The following is a 22,874-nucleotide window of genomic DNA, read 5'->3' as shown; positions in this document are numbered from 1 at the left end:
AATAAAAACGAAAAGAACAAAAAGCCAATAGGCACTGTTTCGTAAAATTATTGTGAGCGGACACTGATACATTAATACATTGTGTTGCCACAATAACCGTTCACTCATATTTCATGTTATCGACTCTCTATGAGCGAGACGCGTTTCGATATTCGTATGTACATAAAACAACGAAAAGCAAAATTGCATTCCTAACGGAGAATTGCGAATGGCGAACGAGGCTTTATCATGTTTGGAGACTTTTAAAATTACAGAAGGCGTAGAGCGCGGACAAGTGCTTTGACCTTTAGATTGTCCACGCGGTATAAATGGCATTGCCGAAGCTAAATTTATGGACATACTTTTTCACCTATTATTATGAATGCGATCTTTTTTATGGGATTGATGCCACGGCGCTTATTTGAAAGCAAAGTGTAAAATGTGGCCGTTGAATAGTGGGGTGTCGCTTGACATGATATAGCCAAGCTTTTTCGGATAAAAGGCTTTATTTATTGATAAAATAGATTTCAAGTCTTTTGACAAGATTGTGTCAACTTAATTAATTTACCGCCTCCTTTTAACTCCCATTTCTTACACTAATATTCCGTTCAATTATTATTATTATTACCATTTTATTATTTATGTACAAGTATAATTTACATATACAGATAATTTGTTAATTTACGTGGTAGTTGAGTTTTAACGATATTTATACAAAGTAATTTGTTTAAATGACAAATGTCCCATTGCATACTTCGATAATTTCTTTGTAGAATAAATTAAATAATGTAAATTGTGCAAATGATCTGTTTGAATTTTCGTATTATATCTAATTCTAAGTATAGCTATACATTACAGCGTTTCATTTGTTTTGCTCAAATGGTCATATTCCGTTTCAGCATAAATATACTTTATGAATTTACACGTAAGTGCGCGCGCTCGTTCACGAATGCGTACAAAATTCACAGAAACGTTCACAGAAAAAAAAAAAAAAAAAAAAAAAAAAAAAAAAAAAAATAAAAATGATTGAAAATTTAATAATGCTGATCGATGCAGACAAATAAAACTGCTTCCGACTTATTCAAATGTAATTAATCTTACTTTAATACCTTTAATTCACACGCTATATTTGACATTTCATAACATATCTTCGTAAGAGTCCAGTAAAAATTTCCAAGTTTTAGTCCAGGACAGTCGTGTTTTATTTATTTTATTGCTTAAGTGCTTACCATTGGAGATTGGAAGCCATATGCCTTTGTTCTAAATAATCAAGCCAATGATCATAAATTTCTTCTAAATCATTCCCAACGATCACGCATTTCTTAAAATTTTGTCCTTATAATTTTTAGTATATTTTTCAAGAGGCTGGAATTTTCGTCTTTGGAGCAATAAAATGACGAGTTTGATAATGCAGACTTAAAATGTTGACGCACGTTTTTTCACGATATAAAAGCGATGGGATAGGATTATTGATACATCGGAAGTACCGCGAATCTCAAGGAAAATCTTTCGACTTTTTTCAAAGGCCATTTGCCGTTCATCGGAGTAATTCATCATAGGCGTATAAAAGCAGGAACAAGGTAAAAGATTTGAATTGCTAAAGTTCTTACTTGTGTAGCGTTAATATACCTTCATTTGTCTCTCACACTTTGCATCTGACAATCGAGATCATATTGGAAATGACGACGACGACGACGACGACGACGACGACGCACCTCCAGCTTGTCCTATCGACTTTGTATTAAGCCTGCATTATACATAGAACGGCGTTGTCGTGCGAGTGTGTAGAGACTAAAAGCCTTGTCGACCGCGCTTTGGCAGTAGATTGTTGTTGCTCATGACCTCCTCGAGCCCAAGTGCACTATGTGTGCACATCACCTATCCGGGATATTAAAATGTTTGCAGATGAAGGAATTTGGAGCGAGTGGTCATAGGAATTAGAGATGCCAAAGATACAGTCTTATTCTTTCGTTCGTGCAATGATATTTTGTTTTCGGTGTCTCTTAACGTCAGATAGAATGGAGTTAGCAACGAGAAATGCGCGACATTGCTGTACGGATGAAACAGCCGTTATGAATTAATTGATAAGCTACGTAAATTTGTAGTTTTAATTAATTTTTAACTTATATACAATTAGTAATATTATTATTATTATTATTATTATTATTATTATTATACGTAATTCCTATATTATTCCGATAAATTTTCGGAAAAAAGTCTCGAGACTTCATTTGTTCCAAAGAAAGAGATTATTTATAAATGGTATTTTAATCGTAAATTTGTCATCGGTGAAACGAAACTGATTTTACTATCATAATCTAACATTTAAATGGAATTTTTTCTTCTTCTAAATATCATTTAAATATCAGCCATTTTGGTGTAATTATCATTTTTACTCATATTATTTTCAAGGAAAATGAAAATCATTTAATAATAATATCTTTGAAATTTCAAGGATATGGATCAATAGGTACGAATAAATTCTAATATTAATATTTATTATATATGTGTAAATTGATATTGATACTTATAGATGATACTTAGAGATGATATTTATATACATTAATTTCAAAGTCACTTTAACCACAAAATAAGAAAATAAACTTTCTTAATCTAATAAAAAATGATAATTTTGATTATAATGATAATACGTAAAAATGATAATACGTATGTCTCACGTAGTCTTAAATAAATAAAATGCTTGATTTTTGCATTTCTGCATTTTTTGAATTACAAATATGTATGAAATACTTATAAATGCACCTTAAATGTTTGCTTTTTATTCAATTTATTGAAACAGTTATTAAGAATTTACTGTTTGGACAATATTCTTGTGGCCTAAAGTTTTTCTGTTCCGTGTTTGATTCGTGATCTTAGCCTGTCGATGACATTCCGTTAACTCGCGAAGGTTAAAGCTTAAACAGGAAGTGAATTCCAGCTGAATGTCATTGACAATATTTTATCCATTTTAAAATAAATGAGTAATTTTTAATATTGAATATTTGTGCTATACCAGTTCCATTACAAATAATATCATCACTATGGTATTGCATTCGAGATATCATTAATCTTTCTATGAATTGTGTAATAAAATTAATTATATTTTCTTATTATGTTACTTATTATGGTATAATACATATAATTTAGTTTGATTTATCAATAGAATAATTTGATGCATTATTATTCTAAAATTTTAACTAAGTTATCGTTTATTTTGTAAATATTTTTATTATTTCTATTCTGAGAGATATTATATGCATGATTTAAGTCCTAATTGTATAAGATAAGGTCATATAATTATGCAGTGTATTTTACTGACATAAATCGAATTTTTTGTCTGGGAGTCATAATCACAAGTAGAATGTTACTTCTCATATTGTTATTTTTTTTTTAGCCTAGAAATTTAGATTAAAATTTTTTTTAATGTACATGCTCCTTTTATGTATAATTCGTGAAATTCATATTATAAAAATAAACATATATAAAATATTAAATTAATAATATGAGTAGAATAAATTTTTCCAGCAACAGTATCTCGTAAATTTTACTAATGATATCTAGCTATTGACAAAAAATTTAACGTCTTTTACGTATTAAAATACAATTAACAAAGTTACTTGTGTGTTATTATGTACGACCATTTTAAACTGTAATAACGTCTCTTTATGCTACGAAGTATTTCTTATGCATAAACGTCTTTTGGCATTCACTGTCGAGAAGAGAAATTGTGATAAACGTCGGTACATTTGAAGAATTACTTGTGCAGTCGGACGTAACCCTGCCTTTTCTCATATTAACATAAAATGGAAATGTAAAAAAGATAAAATCATGAATGGACAACTAATGAAATATAATCACATGTAAATCTTATGCAGTACTCGAATTAGTTATTGTTAAAAAATTTTTAGTAGAAATTTTTTAAGAATTACTCAATGAAACTCTGTGTAGATTTGGACGTTTAATTTGACTTTATTTATTATGAAAATTTTATTGCACGGTGTATAATCTATCTATTTATCTATCTATCTATCCATATATATATATATATATATATATATATATCTATAATCTTGTATATTTAAGTAGTAAAAATATAAAAAATATTTTTATTATTAAATATATATTTCACTTTATCTTATATAAAATTTACAATAAAAATATTTAGATATTGATTACATAAATTAGCTATATGTAATTTTCACTTAAATCATATCAATGCATTTAAATACGAGAGTTAATATATTTAAAATATTAAGCTCCATGGGATTGAATTTATGTAATTTCACTAAAATGATCGTTATCAGTAACACCATCTACTCAATAAGCATATTACTATGATATTAACGGTTGTGCATTTTTTAATTATGAAATCAGTTATTAAAATATCCACAGTCATTAATTAAATAATTAAAAAATTTATTCTTCTTCGAGTTTAAGAATTTCTTGTACTAGAAAATCATAAAATCTGTAACTTTATCTGATATAAAATATAATTAGAATTCTCATCGAACAAAGAGGTCGTGCTTAGGCATTAAATAATAGTATACAATAATAGTAAATAATAGTAAATATATAATAGAATTTAGAAATTAAATCCTATTTATAATTTGAGTGTCATTACAATTTTGAAAGTGTATTGGCAAATCAAATGTACGTAGCCAAAGTGACATTCGATTTCTATCACAGAATTTCTTTCGAATGAATCCAAAAAGTTACTTAAAAATTATTTAATTAAAAAAATTTATAATAATTAATATTCTAAAATTTTTTTTAAATTAATAATGCAATTGAATTCGATCAAAGGTCCTTACGTAAACATTAAATCATTTCATACCATATCTTTATAATACTTGGCTATTAATTGATTTTATACTAATTCTTTTTATTTTATATAGATAGGTCGTAAAATTGTTAAAAATGCAGATGTTACTTCATTTATCACATTCATTATTTTATAATGTATAATAGATATGATTAGAAATAAATATAAAATGAATTTTATAAATGGTGTATATATATAAGATATATTATCCACATTATTTAATAAATCAATTAAAAATGTTAACCTAAGTAAATAGATTTTAATACTTAAACTATGTTAATGAAAATATGAAAGATTAGTCATATTTTGAATTTAAAACAATTTGAATTATTATACAAGCTCGGCAAAAATGTGTAGTAAAATAAAAACTTCTTTTTTTTTAATAAATATAAAATGAAGTGTAATCAAAAGTTAAAAACAAAAAAGAGAAAGTATAAAGTATTTATATTATTTAACTTATAATATTTCGTTAATATAAAATTTCTATTTTAAATTTATTTTTATTATAAAAGCCTTATTATTTAATAATAAGTAATACTACTTTCACGATATTCATTCCGATATATTAAGATATGAATTAAAGTTTTAAAGTTAATATACGACAATTAATAATATATAAGATGAAATTGTTTAATTTTTTAAACTATTTTATTCGATTACAAATAAATTATATTATTCTCCATTAATTTTTATATTTAATAGTAAATTAAATTAAATGACATTAGTAGTTTATAAAATGGTCTAAAATTTATTTGTAAAATATAAAAAGAAATAAATTTCACTATATTTTAAAAAATATGTACATGCATAAATAATACATTTATACATAAATTTATACATAATATTGAAATTTGTCGAATAAATATATTTTAGCTAAGTAGGTTTTGTAAATCTTTTAATAGCTTTTCTTTGGATTTTTGCTTCAAAGAGACACATGTCAAAAAGTAAATGTCAAAAAGTTGTATTTAAAAAAAATCTGCTGTACCGAGAATTGTTTCCTATTTCAATTTACTCAAAGTAGTTAAAAAAAGCATCTTATGGGAGGAAAGCTTGATTTCTTACCTTGTAATTTGTTTCTTACCTTATAATTTGGATTTCGGAAAGTACTTTCAACGTAATATATTTTACAGATGTATATTCAGCTTTGGAAATGCGGTGGCTCTTAAGTAGTTCTCTATTATGATTCAACTTATTATTAAGAACACTTTTAAATTAATAAGTATAGGACAGATTTTAATTAATAGTCTTGAATAATATGAGCGAATAATTTGTTATATATATATATATTTTTATTATATATATATTTGTTATATATATATATGATTTTAATTAATAGTCTTGAATAATATGAGCGAATAATTTGTTAAATTGTATACTTCCGCAATAAGACAAATAAATGGTTGAATATTATAAAATTTTCAACGATTATATATATATATATATATATATATATATATATATATATATATGACTATGTATGAATATATATATATATATATATGAAATCATTATCTAGTTGAAAATAAATTTTGATTCTAAATATTTTATACAGGAAATTATCTAGAACCACCAAAATTCTTGAAATTTTTCTAAAAATTAAACGTGTACAGTTCCTAATATCAATAGTCAGAGAGAGAGAGAGAGAGAGAGAGAGAGAGAGAGAAGGAGAAATAGCAATTTAGGTCTTACGAAGAGAGCTATGCAGTCAAATGGAAAGAATTTATATTATATTTATTTAGATTTTTCTTCATAATTTTTCTTATTAATATTCGTGTTTTTAATATCAGTGGGAAATTGAGATATTGACAAGGAATATAGAAAGAATGAGAGTATAATAAGATGAATAAAATTTGCCGAATAAAAGGATCAATAGAGTTAATATTGCGAGTTCCTTGCATAATTTTCGACAGTTTCAATCCGAATCACGTATACGATTCGAGAGAAGTTTAATACTAAATAGAAAACATGACCGAACTGGGGATAAAGTTTTATAATTTTCAATGATGTGTGTAAAGATCGTGCAAATTTATTGTGCGAATGCAAGGCAATTCACGAAATGGCAATAAAAATCTTTTGAAGGCCACCAAGCAAAGTAAGAAAACACATTTGAAAAGATTGGATTTAAATGAGAATGAATTCTGCGATCATCTCATAAATATCTGTACTGCATTACTTATATATATATACAAGTTTCCTTTATTCTCTTTCATAAGAAACATCCACTGTCAATAGTAAAAACATTTTTTATAAGAAATATAATAAAGTACATAATTAGCAACACGTAAGTATACTTATTCGATCTTGTAATCATTATAATAATAGTTCTACAATATTAATTTAATAACTCTTGATAAAAATAAGTATTATAAGTTTTTTTAGTAGCTATATCTCTAAAATAAGGTAAAAGTAATTTTTTTGCGTAATGTGGAAATAGGATGTTCTATCTTTAATCTAGAAGATAAGTATGTTGTATACAGTTTTAAGAATATTAAAAATGCATAAAATATATAGACGATGAAAACACTCTACCATCAATAGAAAAATGAAAATGTATCACATAACCGTTATTATCGATTCTTTAATTTACTTTTCAAAAGCCTTTTACTTTCTAATCATAAATTGCATTCAACAAGGTGCTTGGGATAGTCATTATTAATTTTAAGATGTGTTTGTCTTTATGGAGCTGGCACAATGTGATAAAACGATCGTTCCATGTGTTTCCCATCCGTTAAATGCAGAGTTTTAAATTATATCGTAAAAATATCTATATAAAAGACTGAGAAATATGTTACGGTAATTAAGAAATTGCATTTGGACTGAGTCCATTAACGCCATTATACGCACAATTGTTTAGAGTGATTTATTTAATTTATTTATTTTGTTCACTTTATTAATTGTATGCATAAATGTTTATATATAGTTTGTTTTAGTGATAGTTTAATATATTATTGGTTGAACAAATAGCAAAAATTATCTTTTGAATAAATATAAAAAAATATATACTAGAATTTATGAAAATTTAATTGAATAGATAAATATGTCAGTTATTTATATACAAATTTAATATTTTATTAAATAAATAAATTTCATTATGTGGTTCGCATCAGTTATCATAAAGAAAACAAATATTTGTGGAATGCTTATTCTCCTTAAATTGTATGTGAAAAAGATCATTTTTTAAATTCTTAAATTATAAAAAGTGAAGAAAATTCATAACATTAAACTAAATATTTATATGTTTATAATATTATATTAAAACAAATATAAAATTTACGATGATAATCTTGATAAAAAATTATTTTCAAACTTTCCCTCAGCAGAAGGTTATTTATATTAAAAAATTTAGTGGACATAATAAAATATAAATTTCATTTTCGTGAAATAGTGAAGGAAAACCGAATGCTTTATTATGGTTTATATTCTCCTTCATACTAGTTTTGCGAGAAAAGATGTCAACATATGTTATATTGCAGCTCAATATATATATAAAACATTCAAATGAATTTAAAAGTTTTTAAATTGTGAATGATTCATTTATTATTGATAATTGTTTTAAAAGTATCATTGACCTGATTATATTTAAATAATATAGATTTTTAATTTTAATAAATAATTTAAAAGATTTATGGCGATGATTATAAGAAAGACAGGGAAAGGGAGACACGCAACCCCTCTCTCTTTCTCTCTTTGTATATGTATATATATATATTATAATTGTAAACTTTAAATAGGAATACTATCTGTTGTTATAATTAACGTTGTTATAAATTTTCCATTTTCATAATTCTATACGCAATACTTATTTTCAACTGAAACATAAATTTTGATTTAACAAATCGTTCCATTTTTAAAACTATATTGAAGTAAAAGAAGAGTGATAATATAAATAAAATAAAATATAAATAAAATACATTTACCTACGGGCTCATGGAAACATATGTACAAAGTTACTTAAAGATAAGCTTTTAATATAATGAAACGATATAATAAATATAGAATTTTTTTGACATTTGAATAAGATTGATATAAGCGTATCTAAATAGCATTTATTGCAAATAATAATTTTCGCAAGCAATTTGTACGAGTTTTGTACTACACATGGCTGATATTGTCTTAATAAGCAAGTGCAGAGTATATCGATGGTAAACTTTCGTTCATTTTATTAGTTTAAATAATATCTATTTTTATCGAATTCCAATACTTTGTATATAACATTAAATTATTTAAATATATTCATTATTGATTAAAGTGTTTTTGAAGCAGCTCAAAGTCTTTTATGAAAAGGGTAATTTAAATATTATTTAAGACAAAGCTTTTTAACATTTACTTTTATTTATAATACTTGAAAGAATACTAATGAAAATATGGTCATAAATATTTTCATTTCTATTTTTTCATTTATTAATAGAATGAGTCATTAGTAGAATGAATCATCCAATAATATTAAATAGTTCCTTTTTTTTGTTAGATTTTTGAAGATATTTACTAATTTATTAACCACTATAATATTAATCTATTATTAGTTTTTTTTTTTTTTTTTTTGTAAATTAGGAATTTGTATTAAATGCTTAGTAAGACTCATATCACTTAATATTATTATTATTATCTCTTGAATATTCATCTGATATTTATCATTGTTAAATTTTTAATATTATAATTACTCTTTAATAAAAAAAAAGTTTCATTCATTAATATATTATATACTATTATTTTATTATTAATAATAAGTTTATAATTGTCTCTATATTATTAATTTTCAATTAAATTTAATTATTAATTTATTATATTTTTGTCAAAGTCTTTCCAATTAAAGTAGAAATATTCATTTATAATATTAATGTTATCATTTAATTATTGCAAAAGCTGAAATACATAATTTTATTTGTGAGATGTACAAATAACGCTTTCAGCTCTATTTGCCAAGTATATTTTTTATACTTATACATAAATTAATAATTCATGCTTTATATTGTCTATTTTAATTTACTTATCGATATTTACTACTTTTCTTATAATAATAGATGTAAGGTATGATATGATAGAAAATTTTAATTTAGTTACATACTAGAATTATGAAAAGGAAGAAGAGCTCTTTCTCGGTGTTTAATAAATTAATAGACGCTGAACACACCATTTTGTTTTCATCGTTCACGTTTTGTTTTACATTGTAGCAAAATGTGAGAAGTTGATGTCGCGCGATATGTTTTTATTTCTTCCTTATGTCGTTTTTTCTACCTAAAATAATTTAATACTATAATTTATACAAGTACTATGTTTTTATGTGCGTTTTATATATACAGCAAATTTTACGATGAATCGAGGATATAAATATTTTTTATTCTTAAAAATTATTATGTTAATATATAAATATATGTTATAACTCATTTAATTATTTAGTACCGAAACAGAAACTCGTAAAACTTTTGCCAGCTAATTAAGTTTTATCTTATAATGGGCATCACAACATATTTTCTATGTGAGTTCAACTTTAAACAAAAGCTTTTAATGAAGAATAATATTTTCTAATGATAACTTAATTAAAGTCATTAATTATATACACGTACGGACATACAAACACAGTCGCGCGCAATTTCATATTTCTGTCGATTATATCCGAAGAATTGAATTTTTCACCTAATATTTAAAGTAATAATCTTGGAAGATCAATATTAGATATATGTATATGAAAGATCAAGTAAGATATTTATTTAAACCGTTGTTTCTTAATTTCTATAAAGACTTGTATTATTTTTATTTAAGATGTAAATTTACTTATTTTTTATTTAAAAAAAAAAAAGCTCTAATAATTAGTAGCACCGATAATTTTATGATGAAATGCTTATATTACTCATAATGTTTAAAATTGTAGTTATTTAATTTATTGTATAATAAAATATTGCCATTAATAGTAGAATATTAACTAAAAATCAACGAAATGAATAAAGAATATATCAACTACGAATTGCCTGATAATATCAAGACATCGAGATCTCTTCAAAGAATTATAAATCATTGAATAAACAGTATTTATGTAGTATCTGAAAATAATTATCATAAATTATTATTTGATATTTTTATATATTTTATTATTCCCATCTAATCGATAGTATTTAATTTAATAGAAGAAAAAAATGAATATTATGTATATAGATAATTTTTACTTAAATATATTGTAATACAATAGTTGAGAATTAGAACACTAATGCTTAAAAATTACTTTTGAAATCGTCATATTAAAAATCGATAATCCAGCGCTCAATAGTGTAAAATAAGGATTAGCTGCATCACAAATGTTGAGCTAATGAACACACAATACGATGAGCATTCACACAAATTTACAGATTCCCATAAGGCTGGAATGGTTGTAACGTGAATTAACTTTAACATCGAATCAAAATTTGATCTCTCTAGTTGCTCTCTTCTCTATTTGACGTTTATCAGTACGTACTCTTCATCTTCTATTATTTGTCATCTCCCACCCCTACTCTTTCTCTCGAGGATAATCGGCTGCTTACTCACCAACATCGTTTTATTTACGATAATGCTTTATTAACGAGAGGGAGAGCGCAGGCATTTAATGCAAATGAAATAATCGATTTTACCGTCCTATTAATTAAACTGAATCCATGCGAGCGCACTAAATAATTGAATTATTGACCAATTAAAATATTTATAAACAAGCGCTTAAGTATGGAGCTATAAGAAGATCGGATTGTTTCATCAATTATTATATTTAAATGCTTATTGAAATCATTGTATAGGAAAGTGTTTATTGTATCCGAACAGATTTTATTCACAATTAGTGTCAATTATGTACCTAAACATAACTCTCTCATTATGTTGCTAATGATGTATACACGAAGTTATGAAATACTAGAAAGTGCAAATACGTTTTATAAGAAATGTTGAAAAACTTTTTGTTTAATAAATTGTAATTTGATTTCAGTAAGAATATTTTAATGTAATGTTGTATTTATACGCTTTAAATATGCTTTAAAATTATAAAAACAAAATTCAAGTTGAAATGTAAAATATATTTTAAATATATATTAATAAGTTAACAAATATCGGCCGATTTAATAACTAAGCCGCCATTTTAACATTTAATCAAATGATATTAATTACCAATGTTTTTGTCTATCCTTAATATATTAAACATATCGTTAATTACATTAATTTCTTATTATATTTCAAGCTTTCAAATATATTTTTACGGTTATTTCAGATTATATTTATATCATTGTCGTATTAGATTTTGGTATCATTACAGTGTCGGGTAAGATATAAAGGCTGGTGATACTATAAGCACTGGGATCCGTTTTTCTTATCTAAGTATTCACATACTTTATGACTCACTATGTCATAGTTAAACCATTTTCTACTCAGGAACGTTGAATTTTGTCTTTATTATTATTTTTTTGCTTCTTTTTCTTTTTAGATATGATAGGTAGATTTAACGGCTCATTAAAATTGTATTCCTTGCACCTTTAAAAATTTCATAGTATGTACGTTATATTAGTAATAGCCTTTCTACTTTGTGCTGGGTTACTATTGCACTTAATACATTTAAGGTAAAATACATTTATTATAAGGCTGGGTATATCAGCAATAATCGTAAAGTCAAAAAAAAAAAAAAAAAACCTTTTCAATTTCTGATGCCTTGCTTTCTCTGCAGCTGCATGTCCATGTACTTTTTTCTCCTTTTTCTTGTGACAAATGATCATTGCTATAGCATCTTTATTTTACTATATTTTTTACTCAACTTTATATATTGATGTAGTTGTACAGAAGTTAATTCGGGTAATTTTGTTTTTGCTTTATGACTACAATTTTTTTTGGTTTCATATTTCAATTTTTGTTTCTTTAATACAATAATTGATAACAAAAAATTGATAACACGTAGGTCGAATATGCATATACTGTAGCTAGTTTAAAATAATGGCATATTTTTCATTTTTAATACAATAATTGATAACAAAAAATTGATAACACGTAGGTCGATTATTTTACTTATTCTTATTACAGTCAATTATCTTACTACATTCTTTCAAATATCTTCCTTTATTTATTATAGGTGTCTCTAAATGTCGATGGTATCTTACTGTATCTTAAACTTAAATAATTTTGATAGATTTTTTTAATAATGTATCGTAGCTCTGACAAGACTTTGTTTGGTCTTATACACAAACTTTTGAAACTATGATGTATCTTGAAGGAGGATACAGGATCAGTTTGTATCATCCCTTTTCCCGCGTAGAAGTTGCTTTAGATTTGCATGTGACTTCACTGTATAAAAAAATTACCTGTTACAATTTTGTTTTTCACCTCTATTGCCGATTGTTATATTTTGTTATATGCTAGATATATAGTATAAATTATTTAAGATAATTGAAAGAATAGTAAGTAAATTTTCAGAGTCTATATCCGTTTCAAAAATTTCATTTTTCAGTATTCAAAACAATTAATATTAATAAATTAAATTGTTCATTGAGATAATAAATATATATGATAATATATGTACGGCTGTAGTTTTAATTGGCATAAACTTAATATAAATACGAAAATAAATTATATTAATACAAATTAGTGAATATTATAGTTAAAAGGTTCATTTTAATTTCTTAGGGATTTATTATAGTACCAACAGATAATTTCTATTCTAAAAATAATTGTTTGCATTATCAATAAATATGAATTAAAATTATTTTCACAATACTCGTAAAACTTGTAGCTAAAGAAAGCAAATTTCTATCTTCAAGAACAATTGTTTATAATTATTATAGAAAATTTTTTATTATATGTCTTATCATGAAAATAATGACCTCCAATTTTACACATTTAGATAATTTTCATTCCTTGATTAGAAAAATAATGTCTTTGTCGTATAATGAAAATATTAATGATATTGGATAACTATGGGATTTTCCAAACATAGACAGTAATTTATAATTAAATTATATTTTATTTTTATAAAAATTACACAATTAAAAATTTTTTTAATAAAAAACATTATGTAATCAAATTTTAAGTATATAATTTATTTTTATTGACATATTATATATATATATATATATATACATTGAAATTTTAATAAATTCAGCTTACTTTATAGAATAAATAAATTACGAATGGTGATTGTGAGTTAAAGTATTTTATAAAATGTTTCGGCAATCCATAAATGTTTACAATAATAATGGAGTTAAATAACTGTTTAAGTGTCATATTACGGATTACTTAATGACAACAGATCCATTTCGGTCGTGGGAACGCGGTAGTCATTATTCATAAAACATTAGTACAGAATGAGCACGAATGAGAAGCCATTATCGCAAATCATTTGAAAGAGGTCATTATTACAGCAAAAATATCAGAGGTCCGCAGGAACTTGTACATTGAATCTTTTATGCTTTTACATTGCTTCCAACTAATGTAAGATAGCAATATTTGCAAGCTTTATTATGGTGCTTAATGTCGTATTTTCTTAGAAAGTTTGTTATGATTACAATGTACAAATAAGAAAATGAACATTAATATATAATTGTGTTAAATCGAAAAATATACGATAAAATGAATAATAGTAACAGATTAAAATATACGATAAAGTTTATTATTATTCATAATTATTTGTAAATGTTTGATATAATGTTTTACACAGTATTTTCATAATATAATATAATCTATTTGTTTGCCTTACAATTATATTCTTTATAGCGTTTAATTAAAATATTTAGATTTCTATTTTTTAATTATTTTTATAATAAAATATTAGACTTTCCAGCAGAAAAATAGAGGATTTAATAGTATGAATAATCTTTATAATAAATTTATAATAAATTTATAATAATTGAATTTATTATAAATAAATAATATAAAAATATAAATAATTTATTATAAATAAATTTATAATAAACTTTAATATCATACTCATGATGAATCTATACGAATAATTTGAAGAATGTTATAAGATAGTTATGGCAAGGCATATTTTAAATATGCATTTTTGTATAATATATTTTACTCGAATAAAATATGTTCAATAGAATGAGAGTAAAAATAATAGAAATTGAAAATTTTAAAATGTAAAAAAGTTTAAGGTAATCTCAATTTTTCTGGATATTAAAAATTAAGGATAAATTTAAAGAGAATTTTAGTTTAAAGCAATTTTAATTTAAAATAATTTAATTTGAATTTCACGTATTTTAATAATTATTTTTAAAACATAAATGACGAGTTACTATATTTAACAACGGATACTTGGAATATTATTTAATTACTGCTGAAATAGGAATCCATAGAATATATTGATACTTATATATTAATTTAAGTATATTTTATTTAATCTATTAAAATAAAAGCTTAATATTGAAATTCATATTAATTTAAATAGCTAATTATTATCTATGTATTTATATATATTATATTTATTATATACGGGTTTAATAATTTTCTATTAATTGCAAGATATTTGTAACTTGTTTTCAAATTTTTTAATATTTTGTTAGCAAAGCTGTAATTATATTTCAATTAATAACATTTACAACAAATACGAGTAATTGAGTTTCATCATCTAATTGACCTGAGACTACAATAATGTGCAATGATTAAATCAAGAACTATTATCAAACTTCCTTACATACGGTCGATATTTTTATGTCATTAACAGAGTTTACACTAGCAGAGTTTACATTAACATTTTAATGAAAATGTATGAATAAATAATTTTTAAAGAAGTAATATTCATAATATATTTTTCATTGTTTAACGCGTTTCGTTATTTTCATTTTGTGCATATTTATATTCGAAATTTATTTCATTAGGTCACTCTTAAAAGTACGTTGCATCTCGTAAGTATAGACTAAGTGAAATATCAGGTGATTTCTTGCGATGCATAAACGTTTAATAAGACGGAGAAGTGGGACATCCACTAAATCAAAATATTACTATTTAATATTAATATTTAATGTAAATACTTACTTTACTAAAATTCATTAATTTTATTCAAATTAATTGTTTTATTAGAATTTTGATTAGAATATTTATTTCATTATGCTATTTATTTATATTTTAATGCATTTAATAATTGATTCGTTAATTTATTACTTTTCTGCATAATTTTGTATGTTTTACTTTATATAAAATGAACTGTATATGGGGATATAAGCATGTGACTGTTATTTTTTGAAAAAATGTTTGAATTATTTTGAAATTATAAATTATATAAAAATTATTGGATTTAATTAATTCTGCATTATTTTTGTCGATCAGTTAATACATCATTTAACGGATACATAATTATCTATAAAATAATAAAAAATGATTATAAAAGTATTACAATACGTATTATCTAAAGAAATTATATAGTTCGGTGGATTATTATAAATATATTTATTAATTTAGTAATGAAAATGGATAATAAATATTATTATTCCCAAACGATGTTACTCAATATTGAAAAATAAAATGCATAAGCGAACTGTTGATACATATGAACACAGATTAATAGTGTTATTAAAAAATATTATTCCTATAACTAATGCTGAACTGATTTTTTATCAACTTTTATTACTTTGTTAAAAAAGTAAGACTATATCACGTTATAAAATATCCCGTCATTATTTCAAGGTATATTTTAGAAATATTAAATTCCTTTTTATTACTTTGAACGTACAATTGCTAGCGATAGAAATATTTATTTATATTATAAGTTTAATAAGAAATCGAGTACCACTGGTCTTCATTCGAGTTTGTAATTAATAATACAATTGTCATATCTTCAAATGATATGGTTATTGGGCTGCGATTTACAATTAACATATCTTCTAACCTGTTCACCATACTTCTTTACTTACATAAGATACTTGACATAACATTTTACCTTGATAATTATGGATACTAAGGCCGATGGACTGTGAAAGCTGTCGTAATATGAGTAGCGCCACTTAAAGCACAAAATATAATGTAGCCCAAGTCAGTGTAGTCGCATCGATGACGTCATAACGAACTTCTCTGGCCGTTGGCCAAATGAAAAAGTTTTGCGTCTGTATAAATCTGAAGGCGGTTCTCCATCTCTGAGGGAAAACTGCACCAAGAAATTCGTGTTTATGAGACTTTTGTGGAGCTTTAACGTCTCTATATGTTTGATGAGTTTGACTTAGTACCACGGCTCTAACACTTCAAATAATAGCTTTTTTATCACGTTTCTTATTGTCTTGATTATGAATGAGACAAGGGTTTCTATATTTCGTGAAAAATTGTTATATCTTCCTATTTTTATTATTCAAATTTCTTAAACTGGAAGTAGCATACTTTTGAATAACTTAAAATATTTGGTAGAAAAGTTTTTATTTTAATGCTTTAAGTTCCTTATCATAAGGATTATTATGTATATGTCAAAAGTACCTATATTTCAATAAAAATTCAAAAAAAAAAAAAAAAAAAAAAATAGGACGAATAGACTTTTATTGAATCGATATAATCTTAAGTGCTTATTATGTAACTAATTGAATCGAATTTATTGTAATAAATATTTGTATTAATTTTTCAAATACTATACATAACATACATAATATATATATATAACAAATATTATACATTCTACATAACATACATAATATATATATTATTAAACAAATAATTAATATTATTACCAAATTATTTAATAATATCTGATATAATATTTATTTATTCACAACAATCATTGTATTATGTTAATATAGAAACATGAACTAATTTATTCAGTTTGTATCGATGTATCAACATAGCGATTCTCAATTTGATGTCGTGTACAAAAAGAATTTTTTCAGATAAATTTTTTTCTTCGTATTCTGAACCACGAATGAGATGGGATTCTCTGAATATCGTACGGGGAGTACGAGTTTGATAAAAAGAAATCAGTTTTCTATTCTTCTTTGTTTCTCTATCTATTTTATTCTCTCTCTCTCTCTCTCTCTCCCTCTTTCTCTCATATATATATATATATATATATATATATCTATGAACTCAATGAAGGCAAAGCTTCATATTTTTTCTTCTCATTTTCACACTTATTTGCCTTCAACTACTATAAACCTTACTTCATTTATTTACATTGACATACACCCAATTTTGAGTGCGTGCGTATAGCGTGTATGGGTTAGCGAATAGGGGAAAGATTTGGTAAGAAGGAGAGATCGATTACCTATTCTCATTTTATCAAAAGATGTAGGATAGTAGTCGTATACAGGTGGGCCGTCTAGGAGCTCCGATAGACGGATGATTTTGCAGAAGCGACAGACTGATGGGATATTTACTGGGAAGCAGCTGGATAACATCGCCAAGCCTTGGGAGCTTCATAATGTCGACATAGCTCAGTTTTGTCCTGTGCTGTGTCGTCTGCATCCTTTCGATTTTCTGAGTAGAGGGTGATGCGATTTCTTCCTTCGGCGTCTTCGAGGCTGCTTCATCATACCAGCGTCTTTGTGACTTACGTCGACTAGCGTCTGTCGATATTTTCGTACATCCTTCGGTCTTAGTGTCCTCTCATCTCCATATCCTTTCCTCGTTCACTGATGACTTACATCGCCTGCATTCTCTCCACTTGTCTCTTTTTGTGCGAATTTCGTCTTGTTATTAGTGTTATATACGCGCGTATCTGATTTGTTTTGCGTATGATATTGTTGCCTTTGTCGATTCTCGGTGTTATTACCTCTATCGTGTCATTTTGTGCGAATTCGGTAACGCTAATATCAGCTATAAACTCGACAAGATACATATGATCGCCCGCGCGCGCGCGTGTACGTGTGCGTGCGTGCACGTGCATACCCATGCATAAATGCGTGGGCTCTGTGGTATGTAGATAAAGTAGATATCATTTATTTAGGCAGTGGTGAAAAATAACATTTTCATTTGAGTGGAAAAATTTTAACTTTATTTTATATTATAATTATAGAGCATATTGCAATAAATTAATAAATTTGATTAAATTTTGAATTTTTCACGAGGATATTTTCAATTAAGAATTATTATTATTCGATTACTATGTTTTATATTTAGATTTCCATGTAAATTACTGAAACTTAAATTTACATAATAACAGAGTTTACAAGCATTTGTGCATAAGGGCCGTGTGATTTTGGCGACTTATTTATACTCGACAAACATCATTACAATGTATGCCAATTCCAACTAAGGCACACAATCTGTACATTATTTTGCTTATATAGATATATATATATATATATATATATATATATATATATATATAGTTTTAAATATATCAGAAATTGTAAAAGAAATTTATTATGAATTGCATAAAGAATATCGAATTACTTTATAATCATATTTACAATTCTCATTAGAATTAATTAATTATCATTTTATAGATTATTGTAATTCTCTTCTAGAATACATTCAATCTCTTTACTAACGAGTATCATAACATTTGCGAATAGTTTTAATGAAATATGTATTAGTTTATTTCAATATCCAATACGAAATAAAGATTTTTATATTTTTCTTATTTTTCAGCATATGAATAATAAGTAATAAATTAAATGCTCGATATCAGCAATGATATAAGTATATAAAAATTTATTTAACAATGACTTTATAGCCATAGATCTTGAATAGAAATGACATGATAATGAAAAGAAAAGACCATCCGTTATTACAATAGTTATCACTATTTTTTACTTTCTACACACTCTTTATTCATATTAATTTATATTTTCTCTCGTAAGTTTCAGGGTGCAGTTATTTAATCATTTTATTTTATGTTTGTTATTTTATAATCATCGATGTCGAAATTATTCATAAAAATCATGTTTAATAATTATGTATTTAAGAGTTATTTATTAGGTGTATGAAATGGCTAAGAAATGCCTGCACAAAGACGCCCCAAAAAATGTTCTGATATAGTATTAATTTTCGTAATATTTGGTATAAAAAATGTTTCTCTTATACGTATACACGATGTCATATATTGACCATTATTTTCCAAATATATAAAAACCTTTCTTTTTTTTTCAATCAATGTAAAAATAAGGTTGTTTCTTTAATAAATAATTAATAGTTTAATAAATAATTTATATTTCAAATTAGACTGAATTTTATTTGTATTCTTTGAACGTCACGTTATGAATGTATTTTTTTTTATAGGCTATACTATTGACTGTGTATATGAAATATTTGCTTCGATGACGTTTGCAATATAGCAAAAAATAAAATACAAAGGAAGATGCACGTATCACTATAAAACAGAAAAGTGGTTATATAACGAAGAATTTCGGGTAATAAAAAGACAAGTTTACCACATGCCGAGACGAGATACGGACTTGCCAAAAACGAAGATGCATTCTATGAAAATCGACCCCATCCATTTTATCATCTATCGTCGCTATAGCTGGAGTCCGTCCAGAGATCAATGGATCAGTGTTATATAAATTAGAACAGCGGAATCCAAGCAATCAAAATACTTGTGAAATTATTTGGTACAAGATAGAACAATAGAAAATATGATAATTGATAATCATAATGTAAGTCCAAGTGACAGTAAAGTGTAAGTTTTCGTATAATATTATGCACTAACATTTACCTTGCATACGTATAAATTTAAGATGTGAAGTTTTGTATATCGGTGTGCGTAACGGTATTAATTAAGAAATTTATTTTATGTATGATAAATCTGCAAAAGACGTCTTAATTTCATTGTATTTATCGTGACACTTTTTTCGTTAGATGTCTGTTCGTGTTCACTTTTACAAATATCTATGATTACCGATTAGTAATCGTAATGTTTGTAATCCATAATTTATTAACATTTTGATATATTTGTATATTTTTGTAAATTTGTATACGTTTGTATATGTTTGTATTTTTTATATGTGCGTATATTTTGATATATTTGAATATTTTTAGATATTTTAGTGACAATTTTGTTCGATTATTCACGTTAAACATTTAAAAATGTTGTATTAATTGAACGATTAGAAAAACTATGAAATGTATTGATAAAAGAAATTAGTCTAGACATTAAAATTAAAAAAGAATATATAAATTTTCATAGCATTGATAAATAAACAAATTAATATTCTGTATTATTTAAAGAATGGTTATAGAAACAATTAATAAATAGTTTAAGTAATTAAATGTAATTGAATGATATTGTTCATAATATTTTTAAGTTAAATGAATCTACATTTTACTTTTTATTTCGATAGTAAACCTTCTTAAATAAAGTATTGCATGAATTCTTTTTTTTCAATAATAAATGCTAAGAATTAAGAGTTTCGATTAAAACAATTCAATGCAGAATTATGATCCCGAAGTCTTTTTGAAAATAAATCAACAATAAATAATAAATCATAATAGTAGTATAACATAAATACTTGTTCAATTGGGTAAGTCCAGGACTTAATTTTTTAGTTATAAAATTTTTTGTTACTATATTAATTTTATTAAAATACATCTATCAGAGTATAATAATATTAATTTAATAAATTAATAATGTGCATTTAGTTAAATACTGTTTATATAATGTACATAAAGGGCTAATTATTATGTCTTTATCAGTATATTACCAAATACTTAAAAATTACTAAATTAAAACAGTATTTACCAGTCAAATATTGGAGTAAAATTAGATTATTTTTTAACAAATTTAAAGATTGATATATTTTTCATTAAGTTAAAAAATTAAGTTAAGAAATTAATATATGTATATAAGTGTTTGAAAATTCATGGATAATAAAAAGAGATAGGATAGTTAAACAATAACTATAACAATTTTAAGTGGTAGGGGATTGGAAAACTGCATGAAGTATATAATATAATTAACTACATAAGAAATATTTCATTAGCAGTGGTAATGCCAAGTAGTAGTGTATCGTAGATTTTCTTCTCACTTAAAAAACACTCATTCAATTGGAAAAATTAAATTTATGCAGAATAAGGATTTATAAAGTGCAGATCATTTTTAGGATAATAATATCAACTATATAAGTAGTTTTAGTACATAAAATTCAAGTAAGATTTATGCAGATTACAATGTTTAATGTGTGGCAAACTAGTTATAGGTAGAAAATAATATAATATATAATGTTATATAATCTATTATAACAATATAATAGATTTTTCAATATCTTAAAATTATCTTTTAAATTTTCCACAGTAAGTGTTAAATAATAATTTTATTAAATAATTAGTCTTTGTGAACAAGGAAAATTTTCTTATATATAAATATCGAATTTTAAAATATGTAATCATGAATTATTTGGCAATTAATTTCAAATTACTTTCATTAAGCTTATGATTTCTTTGATAAAAATGAATTGTTTATAAAAATTCATTCTTAATAGAAAATTAAATTTTTTTAGACGATGTAGTTTTCAAAAAATGATCATTGTAATTTTTTATCGATCGAAAATTAATCGTACCGCGTTTCTAAGATTGAGAAGAGTTGATTTTGGCAGATATGAATCAGGAATCTATGGATTAGTATTCATACATACAATTTTTACGCTCAAAATCGTTAAAAAAAATATGTATATAATTTCAGTTCTTTCATTTACATCAAAATGCACTTTGAAATAATTGTTCACCGTAAATTATTATGCAAATGAAATGGTTTATGTGATTTTTATTAACTTTTGTAATATAAATATTTTAGAAATGAAACTTAACATATTAAAAATTTATTTACTCTCATTAAAAAATAAATTTGGAACAGAATTGTAAGGTAAGTTTTGAAAAATTGTCTACTTAAATAGCATTAAATATTTAATTCTAATATAATACATAGAGTACGTATTTTCATATAAATGTTAGAAAGGCTAAAAGCAAATGATATATATTTATTTTATAAATTATTATTTTGTTAACGATTATTGTGGAATATAAATCCTAAATGGTTGTTAAAAAAAAACGAAAAAGGTTTATCAAATAAAAATAACATTCAATTGGTCTAAATTGAGATGTGTTATAATTTATATCAATTTGTTATAAAATATTATTGGACATACATAACATTGGACAAGGAACTGATGTGAATCGCGCGGATTTGCACTCCGATGCATTCCGACGTGGGTCCATTCATATT

At 24.5% G+C, this 22,874-nt stretch overlaps 1 protein-coding gene across 1 annotated transcript in view; it reads left to right on the top strand.

Moving 5' to 3' along the window:
- Positions 1-20,424, top strand: part of LOC105367552 (Coiled-coil-helix-coiled-coil-helix domain containing 3) — a 30,380-nt gene extending 9,956 nt beyond the window's left edge. Inside the window, exons 4-5 of the mRNA XM_011506306.1 lie at positions 1,329-1,559; positions 19,937-20,424. The gene's annotated coding sequence lies outside the window, so the exon portion shown is untranslated. The remainder of the gene's footprint in view (positions 1-1,328; positions 1,560-19,936) is intronic.
- The last annotated feature ends 2,450 nt before the right edge of the window (positions 20,425-22,874 follow it).

The sequence above is a fragment of the Ceratosolen solmsi genome, unplaced genomic scaffold (genome assembly GCF_000503995.2).
Source record: "Ceratosolen solmsi marchali unplaced genomic scaffold, CerSol_1.0 scaffold7, whole genome shotgun sequence".
Taxonomy (NCBI): Eukaryota; Metazoa; Arthropoda; class Insecta; order Hymenoptera; family Agaonidae; genus Ceratosolen; species Ceratosolen solmsi.
This window is presented reverse-complemented; position numbering and strand designations above follow the sequence as displayed.